The sequence below is a fragment of the Cryptomeria japonica genome, chromosome 10 (assembly GCF_030272615.1).
Source record: "Cryptomeria japonica chromosome 10, Sugi_1.0, whole genome shotgun sequence".
Classification (NCBI taxonomy): Eukaryota; Viridiplantae; Streptophyta; class Pinopsida; order Cupressales; family Cupressaceae; genus Cryptomeria; species Cryptomeria japonica.
This window is the reverse complement of record NC_081414.1, coordinates 742033383-742054961: the sequence shown is the minus strand read 5'-3', so window position 1 is coordinate 742054961 and position 21579 is coordinate 742033383.

Genomic DNA, 21579 nt, shown 5'->3' with positions numbered 1-21579 from the left:
TACCAATTTTTTATCAGCCCTTATCTCCCACCATATCTGGAGAAATGCAAGAATGACAAGCTACTAAATGTTGGCAAATGCACACTCCAATGAGACATTGTAGGTGATTGAAGGTTTTTTCATTGATGGCAACCTTACAATCCTATGACACCGGCAAGGCATTCCACTGGCATTAGCAAGATCAGACTCTACACCGGCAGTGAAAGGAAGCATACCAGCACAGGCCGATAGGATTTTTGTTGTAATATATTTTGTTTATTATTGTAAAAACATTGTAAGACAACTTGGCAAGATGTAAAATGACTCTTATATAAGAGAGTTCATTATAGAACATTGTGAGAATGTAGGATTATTATGGAGGAATGTAATTAGTAGACCTATTATGTGAATTATAGGTTAAGGGTTTATGTAAGAAGCACAACAGAAACCGGTACTGGATCTGGCATTATAGATGCTACTTTGAAGCAATACAAGACACTGATTTATATAATCCATTTTGTAAGTCAGTGAGACTTCCCATTTTGTATTTGAGTAGTGAGCTCTAGGCACTTGGCCTTCCTGCATGTGCAGGCCCCTCTTGTAGCAGTATTATTCTCTTATTGGCTAGTAAGTGAATATTGTGGGTCACAAATCCCACCAAGGTTTTTCCCACACCGGGTTTCCTCATTAAATCATTGTGTTATGGTGTGTTTTTCATGTGGTTACTGTTATCTCTATTTATAGCATTACTTTCTATTTATCGGTACACAGTATTAATATGTTTTGCATGTTTTAAGTTGAAAAAATGCTCAAACCGGTTAGATACTAGTTCACCCCCCCCTTTCAGTATCTGTGGGAATCCTAACAATTGGTATCAGAGCCTAGTCCTCTATTTTTAGAAGCCTAATAGCTTGAGGAAGATCTTGACACCGATAGACATGGAAAATTTGATGAAGCAATTGGAAGCAGCTCTCTCAGATTTTGATACAGAAAAATTGAAAAATATCAAACTTAAAGATGATCTAAAGGCAACTTAGGAAATTATTCAAGCACTTCAAGAAAATCTTACCATTGCAAGAAACAAGAGAAGAGAACTTTGTGAAAAAATGTATATTGAGGATGATGAAAAAGAAAGTCTTAATGATATGATAAACAAGCTGAAGCTAGAGAACATAACAACAAAGAATGAGATGCATGATATGACTATGAGATTTTGTAAGGAAATTGAAGATGGAAAGAAGAATGAAGAAGATTTGACTAGAAGACTAAGTGATGGTGCAAATGAGAACACAAGACTTAGCTATGAAAATGATTTGTTGAAAACAGATCTGATGCACAGGTAGAATGATTCAAATGAACTGATGAGACAGAAAGAAATCTTAGAAAGAGAACTAGATACAACAAATCAGCACAAAGAAAAAAAGCTCAGAAGAACTTGGTGACTTGTTAAAGAATTAGAAACCTAAAGGTGACACTTGTGGAATTGGCTTTGAAGTTGGTGAAAGCTCTGGTACTACAAACACACAGGATCATAGCAAACTGGCAAGACAACCTACTGCTTATAAATTTAATAAATTTAATGGAAAATGCTTTAACTATAATAAGTATGGTCATAGAGAAAATCAATGTAGATCTAGAAGTTATCAAAATACCAATACATGCACCGGTCAATGTTCAAAATGCAGCAAAGTTAGTCATAATTCTGAAAATTGTAGAATGAATGTGAGATGTTACGTTTGTGGAATATTTGGACACTTATCTAATCAATGTAGAATACAAACTGGCATAGGTTATGGAAATGCTGTTCAGAAAAATAATGTGACTTGTTATGCATGTAATAAAATTGGGCATATTGCAAAATTTTGTAGAAGCAAGTCCTCACCGACAAACAACAAAGGTCCTAGCTTGAAAGGAAAAGAAAAAGTTGAACAAGTTAAGCATGAATTTTCAAAACAATGGATCAGGAAATCAGAACTGAATGTGGATATGAATACTCCTCCACCAGTAGAGCCAAGAAATACTCCATCGGCAGAATAGAGTAGTACTCTATTGGCAGGAGTCTCTTCATCCAATTGAAGAAATTTCTTTGAGGGTTTGGCAATCAATGTGAAATATGCTATTATTCCCTCGATTGATGGTGAAAAGTAGAAAATTACTTCTATACTGGCAAATAGAGTTAAGTGATTACTTAACCAGCATACATTAAATGAGGTAGTTGGCAAATTAACATTATAAATTAGTGCTTTTGGCTCCATTTTACTTCACTGACAATTCAAACATTTGAAGAGCGTGAAATCTCCAGAGCTAAGGCATTTTAGCAATCAATCTTTCAAAGGCAGAAAAAGGTATTTATAATCATGGCATCATCTTCTATACCGGAATTCATAGCAAACCCTACTGTAGTGGAAGTGATCAAGTGCCCTAGGCCCGTATTTCAGTTAGTTCTCGAGATAGCAAAGAAGGATGATAATGTAGGTGTTTTTTCCCAAATTCCCAAAGGAGTTGTTTATGCAAAAGACCCTAGAATTTATATCCATTGCCATATAGAAGAATTAGGAGATGAAGAAATCAAGAACATGTACAAAACTATTATCTATGATGATTCTGGTAATGTAAAACCTGAACACCAAATTGTTGAAACCCTAGGATTCACAGAAATCCTCAGCATTCTAGATTTCCCCAAGGAAGTCATAAGGATAGTGTTGAGTAGAGTACATGGTGAATTCTTTTGGCTTGATTCAATTCATAAAATTACCAAGGAAGCTGTGAAAGCTGTAACAGGGTTACCCTCCACCAGTAACAGACCAGACAAAATAAAGGTGGTCTCAAATGACCTGGTAATGAATCTAACTGGTGCAACATCTGACAAAAGATCCTTAAGGGTTAATGATATGACTGACATAAATGTGAGATTTATCACGTTGATTTTAGGTTACAAAACAACTCATACAAACAGACTGAACTCAGTTTCCAGCTTTTGCATAAAAAGTGCACATGATATGATTAATGAAAATGTGAAAATTTGATGTATGTGAGTGGTTAAAAGATGAATTTATTGATAATCTAGGAAAGATCAAGAAGGATAAGAAAGGGACATTTAGATTTGGCAATTTACTTGTATGTCTAATGCTACATATAACAAAATAGGTTCCTGAAATAGGCAACAAAAACCTTGGATTTGACATACTAGTAGGAAAATAGTTAGCTGACTTATTAAACAATATGGGTGAAAACAAGGAGAAGAATGTCAATGAATATTTTCTAGCACTAAAGGCCAGAATGAACACTAGAGTTAGACTATCACAAAAAATTGTGGATAAATATAAGGATGACATATGTTTTGTGATCAAGAAAGATGAGATCTGGATGGAAGCAGTGATCCCTAGAATAATTTGGGTTACTGAAATGGGCTATGAGACCGATGACCACATCATTGAGACATATGCAAAAGCCCTTCTGGAAGCACCCAAGGAACCTAAGGAAGAAGTATTTGGCAGTGCTAAAACCATTGAAAGCCAAATTCAATCCAAAAAGAGAGTGAAGAAAGTAGAAGCAATTGTAAGGAGAGGTTCAAGATAGGCAAAGGCTATCAAAGAAGATGTACTGAAATAAACCGGTATCACTGAAGATGAGTTGGAGGCACTACAACCTAAAACTCACCTTTCACCGGTAGCTACTTCATCAGAGAGTGATATGCTTGTAGCATTTAAAAGAGTTATAAGGAAAAGAGAACCTTCACATATCCACTCCTTCACCTAGAAGAACAAGGCAAAAACAACAGGAAGTAAGGTCTTCGGTCAAGAAGACAACCCCTAAGAAGAAGTTGACACCAAAGAAAAAGACTCAATAGAATATTGCTCCGATTGACAGACTATTAGATGAGATCACAGAAGAAGGAAAACTTAAAAACATCAACAAATTGTATGACTCGCTATCAGCTGATGATAAAGAAAAGGTTGAAAACAATGTTAATCTATAAGAAGTTCTTAATGCAAGTTGTAGATGAACTACTGGATGAACTATTCAAGAGATTGGAAGCAAGAAGACAAGCTGTGGTAGAGCTTGACAAGAAAATAAAGATTGAAAAATTACTTGTTGTCTACCCAGTTAACTCTCCAAAAGATATTGTTGATCTAATTGTAGAAGCTAACCAGTCAGTATTCTCTACTGCACACTAGCATATTGCACTAATGGTTGGAAGAGTAAATAAGGTTGCAGAGGAAACTGCTAATGCATGGGATATATTCCTTGTGGAGAAAGAAAAACAAGAAGAGTATAGGAATCCCAAGCCTATCAAAGTTTATCAAAAGGACAAGGATAAAGGGAAAGGCAAGATTGGTGGTCCCCCAAGCTTAAAGATAACTGATAATTTACCCCCACCACCTCAAGATACTCCACCGGTACAAAAAACCGAAGATCAACCGGCAGATGATAGTATGGATGTATCACAAGAGGATACTAATCCTAACTCTGGGGTACTATATACTATGGATGTTGATACTCAAAAGGTCAACATTGTGGTGGACAAAGACACAACTGGTAAGATAGATATGGCTAGTGAGCCACCGGTAACTGACAACACTGATAACACACAAGAAAAATTGGCAGATGATAACACAGGACAACAGGCAGAGACACAAACAGAGCAAAAAGTAGAGCAACAGGCTCCAAAACAATAGCAGGGTAATGCAGAATTAGTGCCACCGACATCTAGTGAATTAGGTAAACCATTGGTTAAGGAAATGGAAACACAAAATGACCTACCAGAGGTCACTGCAAGCAAGGATAGTGCTCCCACCGACATAATTTAGTATGTTGGTTCCTCTTCTATAGGATTTGAATCAACTAATGTAACTGAAGTTCTTTTAGATTCTTTGAAGAAAATAACAAAATTGTAGTTCACAGGCTTATAAAGCTATAGATGACACAATCCTAATTTTAAAGATGATAGGTCCAAAATGCAATGTAGATAATAAGGATTCATTGAGTCAACTTGACACTTTGTCTAAGTATATTACTGACAACATAGTGATAGTTGAACAAATAAAGGAAGATGCATTCAAAGAGAAGTTAGAAAAAGAAAAATAGAAATTCTTTGAGGATCAAATAAAGAAGTGTACAAGGGAATTTGACACACTTCTACCAGAACTGTGCAACACACTTAAGGAATTCAAAACTTTGTACAGAGATACTTGCAAGACAAACTTTTTTATAGTTGACATTAACAAGAAAATAAGCAAGATATAGGAGGAAATTAATAAGCTAGCTGACAATTTTATTAACTCATCTGATTCATTATCCATTTTTGAGAAAAAGATAACAAGTTTTGAGGAAGAGTTACTAAAATTAGGAAGAAAAAAGGAGAAAATAAAAAGAAAGGCTAAGGATCTAAATTGGAGATTAAGTCCAAAGTTGGACTACTTAGCATGTCTAAGGAAAGAAATATCTAAAGCATTAGTATAGGGATAGAAAACACCGACAGAGCAAATGCAGCACCTCACCAGTACAGTTCAAAGAACAGAGGCAGTAATAAAAGATAGTAAGAAGTTTCTTCAAAGCCTAAATTTAATTTTGGTAGATCTTTTTCAAATTGTAACCACCCAGTTACAAGGTTGAGACAGAAAACCACACTCAATTGACACCTTGACAACCTTTGTCATTGATGCCAAAGGGGGGGTAGTGGAATGAGAAAATAATCAGCAAAGGAGTCATCTGCTTAGGGGGAGTTCATACATTTTTGGTACACATATTTTTGGACTTTAATTTTTGGACACACTTTTGAATTTTCTCATGAGTGTTGCCATCAATGCCAAAGGGGGAGATTGTTGGCAAATGTACACTCCAATGAGACATTGTAGGTGATTGAAGGTTTTGTCATTGATGGAAACCTTACAATCCTATGACACCGGCAAGGAATTCCATCGGCATTAGCAAGATCAGACTCTACACCGGCACTCAGACCACTAGCACCGGCAGTGAAAGGAAGCATACTGGCACAGAGGCTAACATGATTTTTGTTGTAATATATTTTGTTTATTATTGTAAAAACATTGTAAGCCGACTTGGCAAGATGTAAAATGACTCTTATATAAGAGAGTTCATTATAGAACATTGTGAGAATGTAGGATTATTATGGAGGAATGTAATTAGTAGACCTATTATGCGAATTATAGGTTAAGGGTTAATGTAAGAAGCATAGCAGAAACTGGTACTGGATCTGGCATTATAGATGTTATTTTGAAGTAGCATAAGACACTAGATTTATATTAATCAATTTTGTAAGTCAGTGAGACTTCCCATTTTGTATTTGAGCAGTGAGCTCTAGGCACTTGGCCTTCCTGCATGTGTAGACCCCTCTTGTAGCAGTAATATTCTCTTATTGGCCAGTAAGTGAATATTGTGGGTCACAAATCCCACCGAGGTTTTTCCCACACTAGGTTTCCTTGTTAAATCATTGTGTTATGATGTGTTTTTCATGTGGTTATTGTTATCTCTATTTATAGCATTACTTTCTGTTTACTGGTACACGGTATTAATATGTCTTGCATGTTTTAAGTTGAAAAATTGCTCAAACTGGTTAGATACTGATTCACCCCCCCTCTCAGTATCTGTGGGAATCCTAACACTAAACACAATACTTATGACAACCTCAACACCCATGCTAATGATAGTGATTCCTCATTGAGCGATTCTAAAGCCTCTTAACCTACAAAAGTTGTTATAAATAGCTATCAAAATGATAAACATTTCCAAAAAATGATGAAGATCATCATGACTAGAGAAAAGGAAGAACATTTTCTAGAGCTAGCAAAACAAGGTGCTAAACTTCCTATTGATTATAATATGGAAACCCTTATCACTAAAGAAGAAACACCTTTAGTATTGGAAAACAAAGAATTGCAAGCATTACAAGCTAAAATCACAGAAATGAAAACACAAGGACAAATCATAAAAATAATATTCTCTAGACACGATATGCCTATTTCCATTTGACAAAAATATTTACATGCCTCCATTTCCCTCAAGAGTGGAGATTCCTAAGTTTGAAAAATATGATGGAAATATAGATCCTTGAGACCATGTCAGAGAATTTTTTTCTTTATGTATGGAATTCATGCACGAACAAACATATCTCATGCACCTTTTCCCGAGGAGTTTAGGAGGACAGGTTATGGAATGGTTTTCGAGCATACCTATGGGAATTAAAATTTTTGAGGAATTATTTGAATCATTTTTCCAACAATGCTCCTATAAAATTCATCATCTAGTCACTATGATCAAGATTTGAAATACTAAACAAAAAATACAAGAGCCCTTTCTCACATTTCTTCAACATTGGAGAAAGATGTTCTCTAGATATTCATGACCTATTCCAGATTCTGAGAATGGATATCTTTGTCAATAACCTGATCCCTGAATTGAAATACAATATCCAAATGCAAGTATACCCTTCACTCAACAAAATGGTAGATAGTGCCCTCAGAATGGAAGATGTGCTTATAAAGAAAGGAGATATATCACTTTGAAAAGAAACACAACAAGGTTCTAGTTCCAAAGAAAAGAATAAGTACTAGAAACATGACAAAGATAGCAACATAAACGTTGTTAATGATGGAGTGGTAAACACTATTAAAACAAAATCAAAACCCACAATATTTAATCTGGCTAGTGGCACACAAACACTCAAAGAAGCTGAAACTATGACAAAAAGCCCTCCAAAGAAATCAAAAGAGTGGTTTAAAGAGAAATCTTGGCTTTCAAATCCTAAACACAATTTCACTCCTTTGGAAGAATCATATGAATCATCTTTTAAGACTTTATTGGCAAATGATCTGATAACATTGCCAAAAAACTCTAGACCATATGATCGAAAAGTCAAACCCAAATGGTGGAGGGAAAACGAATTCTATGAATATCATTGAAATAAAGGTCATACATAAAACACCTACATGAAGCTCAAACATGAGATTCAAGACCTCATCGATGCTGGCAAAATTGTTGTTGGAAATCACATGACTAATGCTAATCATAAATCTTTTAATGATCCCTTTCCTTCTTATGAATAAGGTGATTCCTCAAAGTCCAAGGGAGGTGCCAAAGTCCATTACACCTACACTAACAATGACAAGTTGATCAACATGATTGAATGTTCCCAATCAGAGTATTGCAATGTGATCATAAACAAAGATAAACAAAATAAAGCACAAACTGCAAATGATGTGATCCACACTCAAAAGAAGGTTACTCTCCAAGGAGCTAGTTCCTCAACTCCTGCTCAAACAACATCAAACATGCTGACTTCTTCAAACAGACAACTAGATACAATCACGGCTAAATCTAAGAATCTGGCTTAATCATCCTCTCCTGGTTATAGCATTATCGAACAATTGAAAAGAACTAATTCTCAAATCTCCATTTTTGAACTACTTAAAATCTCTTCTACTCATAGAGAAATCCTAGATAAAGTTTTTCTCACTACTAATGTCCCCAAAGATTTAGATGTATATCAGTTTCAATCTATGGTGGGTCACCTGAATTTTCCTCATTACCTCACCTTCTCTGAAGAAGATGAAAAATCACTAAATCACCTACATAACCAACCATTACACAATGAAGATATGATATATAAACACGGGTGAATTCACAAAACTGGTTCCCACTTTTGCCAACGAAAGAATTTGGCGAAAGTGGGAATTTCGGATTTGACAATGTTCGAGCGAAACACAAATGTTCGCTCGGACTGCCCCTGGGAGTCCGAGCGAACCAAACGGTTCAGCTGGGTTTGAGCGAACACGGTGGTTCGAGCGAACCCATTAAATATCGATATTTTAATGGGTTCGCTCGAACCCCCCATTCACTCGAACCCTTGGCAGTTAGGGTTTTTTTTAAAATTTTATAAATATCGAAAATGACAGTTAAAAGGTCATTGTTACATTTGACTTTTTCTATCTGGTGGGGGTTGGATCAAACCAGTCGTCAGCATCACATCATCGAGCCTTGTCTGCAGCAGTTAGCATCTTTCTTATTTCAGTTTTCGACCCTTGTTATATCAGGTGCACAAATTAACCCTTTGTTTGGTTTAATAATGTCTTTTTTTATTAAATTTGTAAATAATTTATTTGTTAATTTAATTTTTTAATTAAATAATTATATATAGTTATTGGTTTTGAACATTTTAAAAAAATGTTTGATAATTTATTGTTTTTCATTATTTTAGAAAAATGTTTGATAATTTAATATTTTGATTGAAATGTGTAAATTTGTTTTTAAAATTACGTAATTGTATAGATGTATATTTTTTTCAACATTTTAAAAAATTGTTATGAAAAACATAGAAAACTACCCTGTAGTAAATTAGATCTTAGAAAAACATTAGCAAAAAAAGAAAAACGTTAAAAAAATTAATTTAAATAAACATTAGAAAATTTAGATACCAAATTTAAACAAATTAGACAAAATAAATTTCCTCTACAATGTGACCTATTTTCACATCCTATTACACGCACAACATGACCCCTTAAGACCACATATGACACTATACGTTCTCTTAGGAGGTCATAGAGGATCACATATAATATAATAGTGTACATGTATGACATTCCCTTTAGGATCACATCTAGTGTCCTAAGGGGTCATACGTGGTTCTAAGGGGTCACACGTGTTATAACACATGCGAGACCCCTTAGAATCGCATATGACCCCTTATAAAATTGTAGGGTGAATGACATACCCCTTAGTCCATCAAATAGTGTCTTAACACATACGTGACCCATTAAAATCGCATATGACCCTTTATAAAATCAATCTTAGTGTGAACGACATATCCCAAAACCCATCACATAGCGTCTTAAGGGGTCGTATGTGGTCCTAAGGGGTCACGCATGCTTTAACACATGCGTGACACCTTAGTAGGTCACATAGGACCCCTTATAACATCCTACTATACATATGACATTCCCCTTAGGATCACATAGTGTCATAAGGGGTCATATGTGGTTCTGAGGGGTCATGCATTTGTTATAACATATGCATGACCCCTTAGAACTGCATATGACCCCTTATAAAATCCTAGTGTGAACGACATACCCCTTAGTCCATCACATAGTGTCTTAAGGGGTCCTATGTTGTCCTAAGGGGTCACACATGCATTAACACATGTGTGACCCCTTAGTAGGTCACATATGACCCCTTATAACATCCTACTGTACATATGACATTCCCCTTAGGATCATATAGTGTCCTAAGGGGTCATATGTTGTCCTAAGGGGTCACGCATGCATTAACACATGTGTGACCCCTTAGTAGGTCACATATGACCCCTTATAACATCCTACTGTACATATGACATTCCCCTTAGGATCATATAGTGTCCTAAGGGGTCATATGTGGTTAGACCCACATATGACCCCTTATAAAATCCTATAACCACATATGACCCCTTATAAAATCCTAGTGTGAACGACATACCCTTTAGTTCATCACATAGCGTCTTAAGGGTCGTATGTGGTCCTAGGGGCCACGCATGCATTGACACTTACGTGACCCCTTAGTAGGTCACATGTATGACCCCTAATAACATCCTACTATACATATGACATTTCCTATGTGTCCTAAGGGGTTGAATATGTGGTCCTAAGGGCTCACACATGCATTAACACATGCGTGACCCCTTATAACATCCTATTGTACATATGACATTCCCCTTAGGATCATATAGTGTCCTAAGGGGTCATATGTGGTTAGACCCACATATGACCCCTTATAAAATCCTATAACCACATATGACCCCTTATAAAATCCTAGTGTGAACGACATACCCCTTAGTTCATCACATAGCGTCTTAAGGGGTCATATGTGGTCCTAGGGGGCCACACATGCATTGACACATACGTGACCCCTTAGTAGGTCACACATGACCCCTAATAACATCCTACTGTACATATGAAATTTCCTATGTGTCCTAAGGGGTTGAATATGTGGTCCTAAGGGCTCACGCATGCATTAACATCCTACTACACATATGACCCCTTATAACATCCTACTGTACATATGACATTCCCCTTAGGATCATATAGTGTCCTAAGGGGTCATATGTGGTTAGACCCACATATGACCCCTTATAACATCCTACTATACATATGACATTCCCCTTAGGATCATATAGTGTCCTAACATACATATGACGTGTTAGATCTCTCTATTCTTGAATTTTTTATGTATGTCAAAGATTTAAATATGTACATGTACATTAGATCTCTCTATCTCTCTGAAATATATGTTATCTCTAGATCTGAAATATATGAACTCTCTCTCTCTCTCTCACTGAAATATTTGAAATTTTTACATGTATTTTTTGAAAATGAAAATGATCTCTCTCTCTCTCTCTGTCATGAAGATTTATATGTATATAATCTCTCTCTCTCTCTCTCTCATGAAAATGATCTCTCTCTCTCTTCTTACGTATTTATTTTAACTTTATGACATGTACCTAGATAGATGGCATCCTAGGATATACCTTCGTAGGTTCCTGATCAGGATCCACCTTTGCAGGCTCCTGATCAGGATCCACCTTCACAGGCTCCTGATCAGGATCCACCTGCGCAGGCTCCACATCAGGAGCCACCACAGCAGGATCCTCCACAGCAGGATCCCCCCTTGCCCGATATTGCCACTATTTTTCATTACAGTGATCGAGAGCTGCATAGGTTGAGGGCCATACTAGATGACCCTCGTACTGATGGCGTGTACAAGAGTATGTGCACGTCCATTTTTGATAGTTTGCAGACATTGAGGGACCGCTTAGTATCTCATACCTCATTCTCACCTGAGGTTATAGAGGATATATATAGATAGTTGAGGAGTGAGGTGAGGGGTCCTCATTCTTTTGCTGATGTGCTGGGGGTGGTCTCGAAGGAGACCATCAAGGAGAGATGCTTCCCACAATATCAGGAGAAGAGTAAGGTGAGGGGATATCAGGTTACCAGATGTATTGACCCACAGGTTGCGTCACTGATTTACCCATGATTCTTAGTAGCCCATGGTCGTTATCCTAATAACGACCAGATTCCATTATACTTTGCACAGCAGGTATTTGTTGAGGTTCATTGTCAGATGAAACCAAACTACCTTGATATTTCGGGATATTATGGACAGGGGAGGGGCAGGATTGCTGATAGAGATGCATACCGTAGGCGTGATAGAGCTCCGCCTAGACACAGGGACCTTGTTGGCCAGAGATTTCCTGCAGTAGTCCCAGCCATGGCACCCATAGCAGATCACGTTGTGATTGCTTCTCAGAGAGAAGCAATTGATAGGATTGGACATATTGCATCAGCAGCAGCCACCATATCTTCTGACAGGGTGGGCAGATATATGATGACTCGACCACGTTTGCGATCATCCATAGATCATGCATCTTCTAGTCATGGGGGGGCTTCAGATTCAGATGATCGGTATATTTCTGCTAGCATCCCCTCCCCAGATGAGGTAGCAGCTATAGTCGGAGGTAGTAGACATGTACAGATGTCGCAGTATTTAGTCGAGGACCTACTACATGCTTATAGTTTTATTTCATCTCGACTTGGGATACCATTGGGTGATGTTAGAGAGGAGATTCTCAGAGATGTTCAGGCTACAGCGGCATCGATGCATACCCTGAGGCAGTCACAGCATTCTCATCACTCTACGCATGCTCCAGGCACTGACCCACCTACAGATCACTCTGTTGCTGCAGAGGAGGAGCTATGAGCTGATGAGCTCCATATCACAGATGAGGGCCGGTTGGATTCATGTGAGGAGATACGAGCTGATCAGGTACATATCACAGATGAGGGTTTGGACTCATTTGAGGATCAGCTGAGAGATTTGAGCCATACTGGATTTATGGACATGCTACTACAGTCAGACACTTCATCCACGATGCCCACTCATCTAGTTAGCCCCTTGCACTCCTCAGTGATACGTACAGCTAGAGAGAGATATGCTAGCACAAGTGATGTTGTTGATATGATTATGGGACAGGATCAGTCTACTATACAACCTACTCCAGGTGATACACAGGTATGTACATGTACATGTGCGTTTAAAATTTTAGAAGATATGTATACTTACATTGCAAATTTGTACCTAATAAATCTATATATATATATAGATCTCATGTTTAATTTAAATAATCTAGAACTTTCTAAGTTTTAATTTGTAGATCATTTAAATTGATTGTGGACTAATCCTTAAATTGACAGTTAGCTCATGTCACTCCTTCCTTGAGCTCTGAGCATGTGCGTAGGAGAGATTCTTTAGATGCTGACATTAGTGTACAGGTTAGTTATGGTTTTTGGTATATATATATTTGATGTACATGCACGTCTAGAGAGATCTATATATATTATATTTAATATTTAAATAAATTCTACTTTTGCAGGACTCCCCCTCAGATGGTCGCTCAGTTCGTAGCCGACATGATGATCCCCAGTGTTGATTTGCTCCAGACTTTATAGCTCATTTACATTTATCTTTTTATATACTTTCATATTATATATATATTCATGCACGTACATGGAGTTTAGACTCTAGATTATACTTTATACCTGGTTTATGTTTGACTCTGGATTATACTTTATACTTTATACATGGAGTTTAGACTCTAGATTATACTTTATACCTGGTTTGTGTTTGACTAGAGCTAGATTATACTTTATACATGGAGTTTAGACTATAGATTATACATGTTATAAGTTTTATACATGTTTGATTATATTATATTTATACACATGTTTGATTATATTCTAGATTTATGTACATGATGTTTGATTAAATTAGATTTAAATACATGATTGATTAGATTGTATATTTCATGCATTTGTACAACGACTTGTTTAGACTCTAGATTATACTTTATACCTGGTTTGTGTTTGATCAAGATCTATTATACATGTTTGATTATATTAGATTTATACACATGTTTGATTAAAGATTAGATTTAAATTCATGTTCAAGATTAGATTGTATATTTCATGCATGTACAACGACTTGTTTAGACTCTAGATTATACTTTATACCTGGTTTGTGTTTGATTGATCTATTATACATGTTTGATTATATTAGATTTATACACATGTTTGATTAAAGATTAGATTTAAATTCATGTTTGATTAGATTGTATATTTCATGCATGTACAACGACTTGTTTAGACTCTAGATTATTCTGTATACCTAGTTTGTGTTTGATCATCTATTATACATGTTTGATTATATTAGATTTATACATGTTTGATTAGATTAGATTTAAATACATGTTTGATTTTCAAACAAACTTGATTTAAATGTATTCAATTATACATGTTTGATTTTCAAACAAAAGAGTATGTATGAAATGAACAAACTAAACTAAGATAGGTCATGTATTGAATAGTTCACATCCAGTACATGTATATTACATAGGTATGTATATTTGTAGGTATGTGAGCTTCTAGGTATGTATATTGTAGTTAAATAGTTCACAACATGTACATGTCCTAATTCCATATTAAATATATCAATTTTACAAATGTACATATTACATTCTAATTTAAATATGCATTTTTTAATTAAATACAAATACAATTACATACAATTAAACACGTGCACATTTAAATACATCCTAATTTGATATAATGTATAAATAAACTTAAAAAAATATTTATCCTAAATAGTTTCAAAACAAGTTACTTGAGATCTAGAATTTATCTTGAACTTTTACATTAAAATTCAATTCAAGTGGATCACTAAATTATGTATATATAGTTCATACCACATCAAGTGGTTCACAACGCTCTTCAATAACACTTAATATTTTGTCATGATCTTCACTATCTAGTCTCCACTTTTGAGTCCGCCCTCGACGTGGAACTATTTGAAGAACTAGGCCAACAGCAATGACCAAGTGACTATACTGATATACCTTGTTATCAATTTGGTATTCAGTGAAATGAATCCCATGTTGAACAATTTTAACTTGTTTGAAATATGTCCCTTGCACTACAACTGATCCTGCATGTACATGTATATAAGAAACATGAGAAATTAAAAAAATTCACACAAGCGATTTGTATGTATGTACATATTCAAATCAGAACTCAAACCTGTGGGAAATGACATTCCATCACTCATCTCAGATTTTGATAACTTCTTTCTCTCTTCTGTGCAATGCAATAAATAATAACTAACACCTTCTATATTTCCATCTTCTGCTATGACTGCAAAAATATCTCTTGCAATTTGACACAAGTTAAATAAATTCTAAGTTATATGTCATTTTTAAGGAAATGTTTACATGTGTACGTCATGTACATACATACCTTTTTTAATCAATCCTGAAATATGATCGTAATCACCAGAAATCAAAGGAATGTCTTCAAAGTTTTCATCCTCATTTGAATCCTCGTATGTGTCAGAAACATCTAGTGGCACCATTTTCCATTCACTAACATATCCAAGCTCTTGGTTCTTGCAATCAACATAGTTTTCGAAAATGCATTCAGAACAAAAACATGAATAATCTCTAGTGTATAATGTCCATGGGCGATTATCTGTACTCATGACACAATGCAAAGATCTTGTCCTCTCCACACTCTTGCATCCATGCATTGATTTTCTATCCACATCTGTAAAATGTACATGTGTACAAGAATACATACATGTAGATCAAGTTGTTAAATTAAAAAAAAATAGAATAAAATACTAAAAGAGAACACGTACCGGTTATCTCCCAAAACACTCTATATGGAATGGGCTTATATGTTCTTGATGATGATTCCCCAGGATAATTAGGTTGTTCAAAGTGTTTCTTACACCATTCAACATCATGTGCATTTTCTATACGTTCTCCTGTGTACTTTATTTGATGCTTTCTTATAGCACGTTTGATACAAGCTCCTGCACCATCATGTTCACCCTTTCCATGACCACTCTCAAAAAAACTCCAAACATGTGGTATTTTGTCATTTCGATGATATCTACATAGTGCATAAAATGGCCTCAAAGATTTGAATTGTGCTGCACATCCATCAGACCAAACAAAATGTTTAACTATTGTTATGCCTCTATCTTTCAAATATTCAAAAAACTTCTTAAAGCAATGTTGTACAAAAAGTGTGTCATGCTCCTTATCATCACTGATATAGAAGTGGTACTCTTTCTTAATGACACAATTTTCAAATGTACTATCAACACCATCTAAATTCATCTGTGCATGTCGATAACACACATGCACGAAAATAGTGATTTGCTTTGAAAAATAATACTCTGATTGAATCTCTTTTTGATGCACAAAAGAGTAATTCTCTGCGAAGTCAACTACAGATAAAATAGTTCCAAGTGGGAAAGTGTCTCTTAATCTTTTAAATTGTTCTGCTTGCCACTTGGCAAAAAAACCATGGCATATGTATGGTTTTATCAACTTACGAAAATTTTCCATAAATGTTCCAATAGGTATTTCTTCTTCTACATAATCTAGTCTTGTAGATTCCTTTCCAAATTTTGTTTCAATTTTTTTGTACTTATAACTCTTGCAATTTACCATCTTCCTCATGTCAGTATCTTCATCTCTCAAAGGCAATTTAGCCAAGTCCCCGCATGTTCCACAAATTCCTCTTATGCAATTTATTTGACCGGTTGCATTATCATCTGATTTATCACATAAGATGGATGCTATGAATTGACTTGTTCGTTTAGGAGGAGCATTTTCATAACCATCATTATCTTCTCTAATCTTTCGAAACACCTGATAGTACAAGTCAAATTCGATGTGATAACGACAACAACAAGTTTCGAAAACTTTGTTTAACTTCACATAATATGGCCTTAACCGTTCAAACATGGTTTGTCCAATCTTTATATGAGGGTTTGTTTTAGTAAACAATACATACAATTCATGTTTTGTTGTGTCTAGCCAATGTTTTACATGGAGATCATAACGATCAGGACCAATCCTTTGCTTGATAACATCTCTACTATTTGATGAAGGGCGAGTATTATCATTCCAAAAACTTGTCACAAAGTTCCTAACAACATCTTCAATTCTATCAGAACGAGGAGCTCTACACATAATTGCCCAATTCCCTTATGAGGTAGTATCATCCAAAATCTTTCTCCTTTTAACATATTTAGATATTGTCCTTCTACTAAAACCAAACTCAGATGACAGTGAAGAGATTTGTCTTTTTTGAGGCAATCTTTCATTTACTAAAGATGTCAACATCACTCTTCTTGAAATGGTCTTATCTAGTTTTCGAGATTTTTTACCAATGTTCACCAAACCTTTCTTAACATTATCAACAATAGATTTTTGTAGCTGAGAATATTTCCTCTTTTGATTTGTTGTATCTATACCCAACAATTTCATTGGATCTATTAAGTCTTTATGAGTAAGTACAATTGATAACAATTGAGCTTTTTCTAGTGTAGTATCAAGATTGTTGAAATGCGACATTATTTCTTTTGCACTTTTATTCATTGACCTCCTTTTAGTATGTCTAGGTTCTTCACTGAGACGTTTCAACTCATCCACATCCATTTCAAGTAAATGATCTAAATTTTTATAAGAAATATTTCTCTTCACCTGTTTAGCTAGATCCACAATATGTTCATCCATATCAGTGGTAGGAGGTAAGGAGCCTGACCCCTCTCCTTCAAAGGTCTCCATTGGTTCAACTTGGACAATCTCCTCCCTATGTTCATCAACTATATTGTGTTCTTCAACAGGTTCATTTGCCCGTTCTGCACATAATTTAAGAGTTTGTGTAAGGTTCTTGAATTAATCAGAGATTATTCAATTAGGATTAAGAATAGGGGTGAATTTGGCTTAAAGCTTTACATGTTAAAATTAAAGCCCATTCAATTTGGTTTATTAAATTTAAATACTTTTTTAAGACCTTATTGTTATAACTCTAATTAAATTACTTGTTTAGGTTTAAAGTTCAATTTGTTCTCAGGTTAGGATTAAAGTTCAATCTCTAATTTTGAGCACTAATTTAACACATAAAATAAAATTTTGATAAATTAGAAATTCCAATTTTGAAAATTAAAAGTACAAATATTTTGATGCATGCATACGATAACTTAGGTGACCTCATATTAATTTGTTATGGACCATAATGTAAGTGGACTATAATTTGTCACATGTGAGTATATTTAAGACCTATTATTGCATAATAGACCTCCTAATCTGAAATTTTTTTGCATGTACGTGAAGTTGAATATAAATAGTTCACCTAAATTATTCAACATGTTTAATAGGAGAAAAATGCAATTACACAACAAGCAAGTTGATGGAAATTGAAATTTGCAAATACACATGTATTATCTCAAATTAATTATGTTTTCCAATTAAAACAAAATTATTTTTAATCCTATTAAAAATATTAGATAAAAAATATTGAATTCTAATTAATTGATACGTAATACATATTAAATTAAATATCTTCTTTGTTATAAATTTATGTCACATTTAAGAACTATAATCAATGTAATAGTCCTAATAGGCCTTATTATTAAAATCAATATGACCACATTTGAAAAAACATTTCACAAAATTAATATACTTAACTACCCTTAAGACAAATATATTATGTGATATTAAAGGACCTATCACATGAAATTACTTGTACATGTAGATTAAATATTCAATATATATAATTTAGAACCTAAAAATTATGACATAATAGGTCTTATCTATTATAAATGAACTTAATTATATAGGAGAAAAATGCAATTACACAACAAGCAAGTTGATGGAAATTGAAATTTGCAAATACACATGTATTATCTCAAATTAATTATGTTTTCCAATTAAAACAAAATTATTTTTAATCCTATTAAAAATATTAGATAAAAAATATTGAATTCTAATTAATTGATACGTAATACATATTAAATTAAATATCTTCTTTGTTATAAATTTATGTCACATTTAAGAACTATAATCAATGTAATAGTCCTAATAGGCCTTATTATTAAAATCAATATGACCACATTTGAAAAAACATTTCACAAAATTAATATGCTTAACTACCCTTAAGACAAATATATTATGTGATATTAAAGGACCTATCACATGAAATTACTTGTACATGTAGATTAAATATTCAATATATATAATTTAGAACCTAAAAATTATGACATAATAGGTCTTATCTATTATAAATGAACTTAATTATATAGGAGAAAAATGCAATTACACAACAAGCAAGTTGATGGAAATTGAAATTTGCAAATACACATGTATTATCTCAAATTAATTATGTTTTCCAATTAAAACAAAATTATTTTTAATCCTATTAAAAATATTAGATAAAAAATATTGAATTCTAATTAATTGATACGTAATACATATTAAATTAAATAGAAATAAAATTAAAAATACATACTTGCATCATGATATCTTTGTCTTCTTTGTTCTCGATATCTTTCTTCCGTTTCGGGAGAATAATTCCTTGCAGTCTTATTTTGCCTTCTCTTCTTGTTCCCCATGCTTTTACAAAAAACCTTCAAATTATTCACTTTCAAAATAATTTTCAAATATCTTCTCTCATCCAAAAGTGCGAATTATTTTAATCATTTGAGTGATAAAAAGTGAAAAAAAATTATAGATATTTATACGATTCCACAAATGAAAAAAAAAACAAAAAATGCGTCGGCCCGTGTTCGAACGAAAGCCGACAGTTAAAAATTGTTGGGTTCACTCGAACATGGCAGTTACCAAAAAATGCGTGCCGAAATTTAGCTCGTGGTTTTGAGCGAATGGGGGTTCGCTCGAACCCACTTTGGTTCGAGCGAACCCAATCCGATCGAACATGTGTTCGATCGAAACCCCAAAATTGGAAGTTTCTCCCAAAAAATTTTAGAGTTCTGAAGAATTAATGACTTCGAAGCTCTGGTTCAGTACACGAATGAAATAATCTTCATAACCCAAAAATATTAGATGGTAGTACTCGAAACAAGCTTTCCAACGGATATAATTTTGTTATATTTTGAATTTATTATGTTCTTGATTTTTTAATTTTATTAAAAGTTGGTTTTTAACCGAACATGAACTTCTCTGTTCAACGCATTGGGAAAAATAAGAAACTAATTCAAAAAAATTTTGAAAAATATCTATGCCCTTGGTATTGATGTCTTCTTTCTAACAAAAAAAAAAAAATTGAATTTCGATTTATATAGAACAAGTTATGTGTTCAAACGTAAACCTATGTTTGAATTATGACTAGTCGGACTTCAAAACTTTATAAAATGAAAAATATTGAACATATCACTATAAAACCAAATGCATGCCCTGGATATTGATGTTACAAACCAAAATTCGAAAGAATTGAGTTTTTATCATTTATAGAAAAAAAGTTATGCGTTACGGAAGGCACATCACTCTTAAAAAATGTAGTTTGTTGTAAAAAACTACTTTTCGAGGGAGATGGAAAATTTTTTAAAAATCTTTCAAAAAAATTTGAAAAAAATGTATATAGAATCTACAAACAAAATGCTAGAAATCACTAATTTACATCATCTTCAAATTTTTAATAGTTTAAAAGTTATAGTTCTCGGAAGTTGAAGATTATTTTAAAAATGTACATCTCAATGTCAAAAGTGGCAAAAAAGTGGGAACCATTATTGTGAGTTCACCCACACTGAGTCAAACATGTTTTGATAGAGGGAGGTGCTAGGTTGAATATTTGTACCTACAATCTACTGAAACAACTGGGATTTTATGAAAATGTCATTGATCCAACAAAGAAAATAAAATAAAATCTTATGATGAATAATAAATAACCTCTAAAGGTCTAGTACTATTACTGATTAGGGTAGAACCTGTGGAAAGAGATGTTATCTTTCGGGTGCTTGATCTTCCTATTTCATACAACATCTTACTGGGCACGTAATGGATTCACAAAATGAAATCAATACCATCAATATATCATCAGTTCTTCAAATTTCCATATAATGGAGTTGAAGACAATATTCCTGGTGATACAAGATATACCTATAATGCATTAAGGTAGAGTATTGATACCTTTGTTCCTCACAACAGACAAGCCTCTACAGCTAAAAGTTCAGAAACTTTGATGAAAGATTTATAAAAGAAATTGAAAATCATATTTATTTGCATGAATGGATATAAAATATAACCTTTAATTTCACTAATGTCACTTCCTCCATCACTGAGACAGTCTGGACAACCATTATAGGCTATGAAGACACAAACTTTGGTGTAGGACACCTAGTTTTTAACCAGTTTGTGGATGCATTTTCAAAATTTTGTTGTAATAGTCCATCTTTTGGATTAGTGTTTGAATAATGGACTACTTAGAGGTCCACATGTGTTTTTGACAGTCATTTGAAGGATGATTGCCATGTAGGTTGTTTGATTGCTCAAACTTGGCCTATGAGCCCTTGTAAGCCTAAAATGACATAAATTTGCATTATGATGTAAAATATCTTTTAAATCCTTGTTAGGCATTTAGGCATGTCATTTTAATGTTAGGGAGTCATCCTAGGAGGTTTAGGATGAGTGGAGATGCATAAAATACATAAATGCACATTTGAGCGAAAGTTGTCATTGTTGCTTGACAA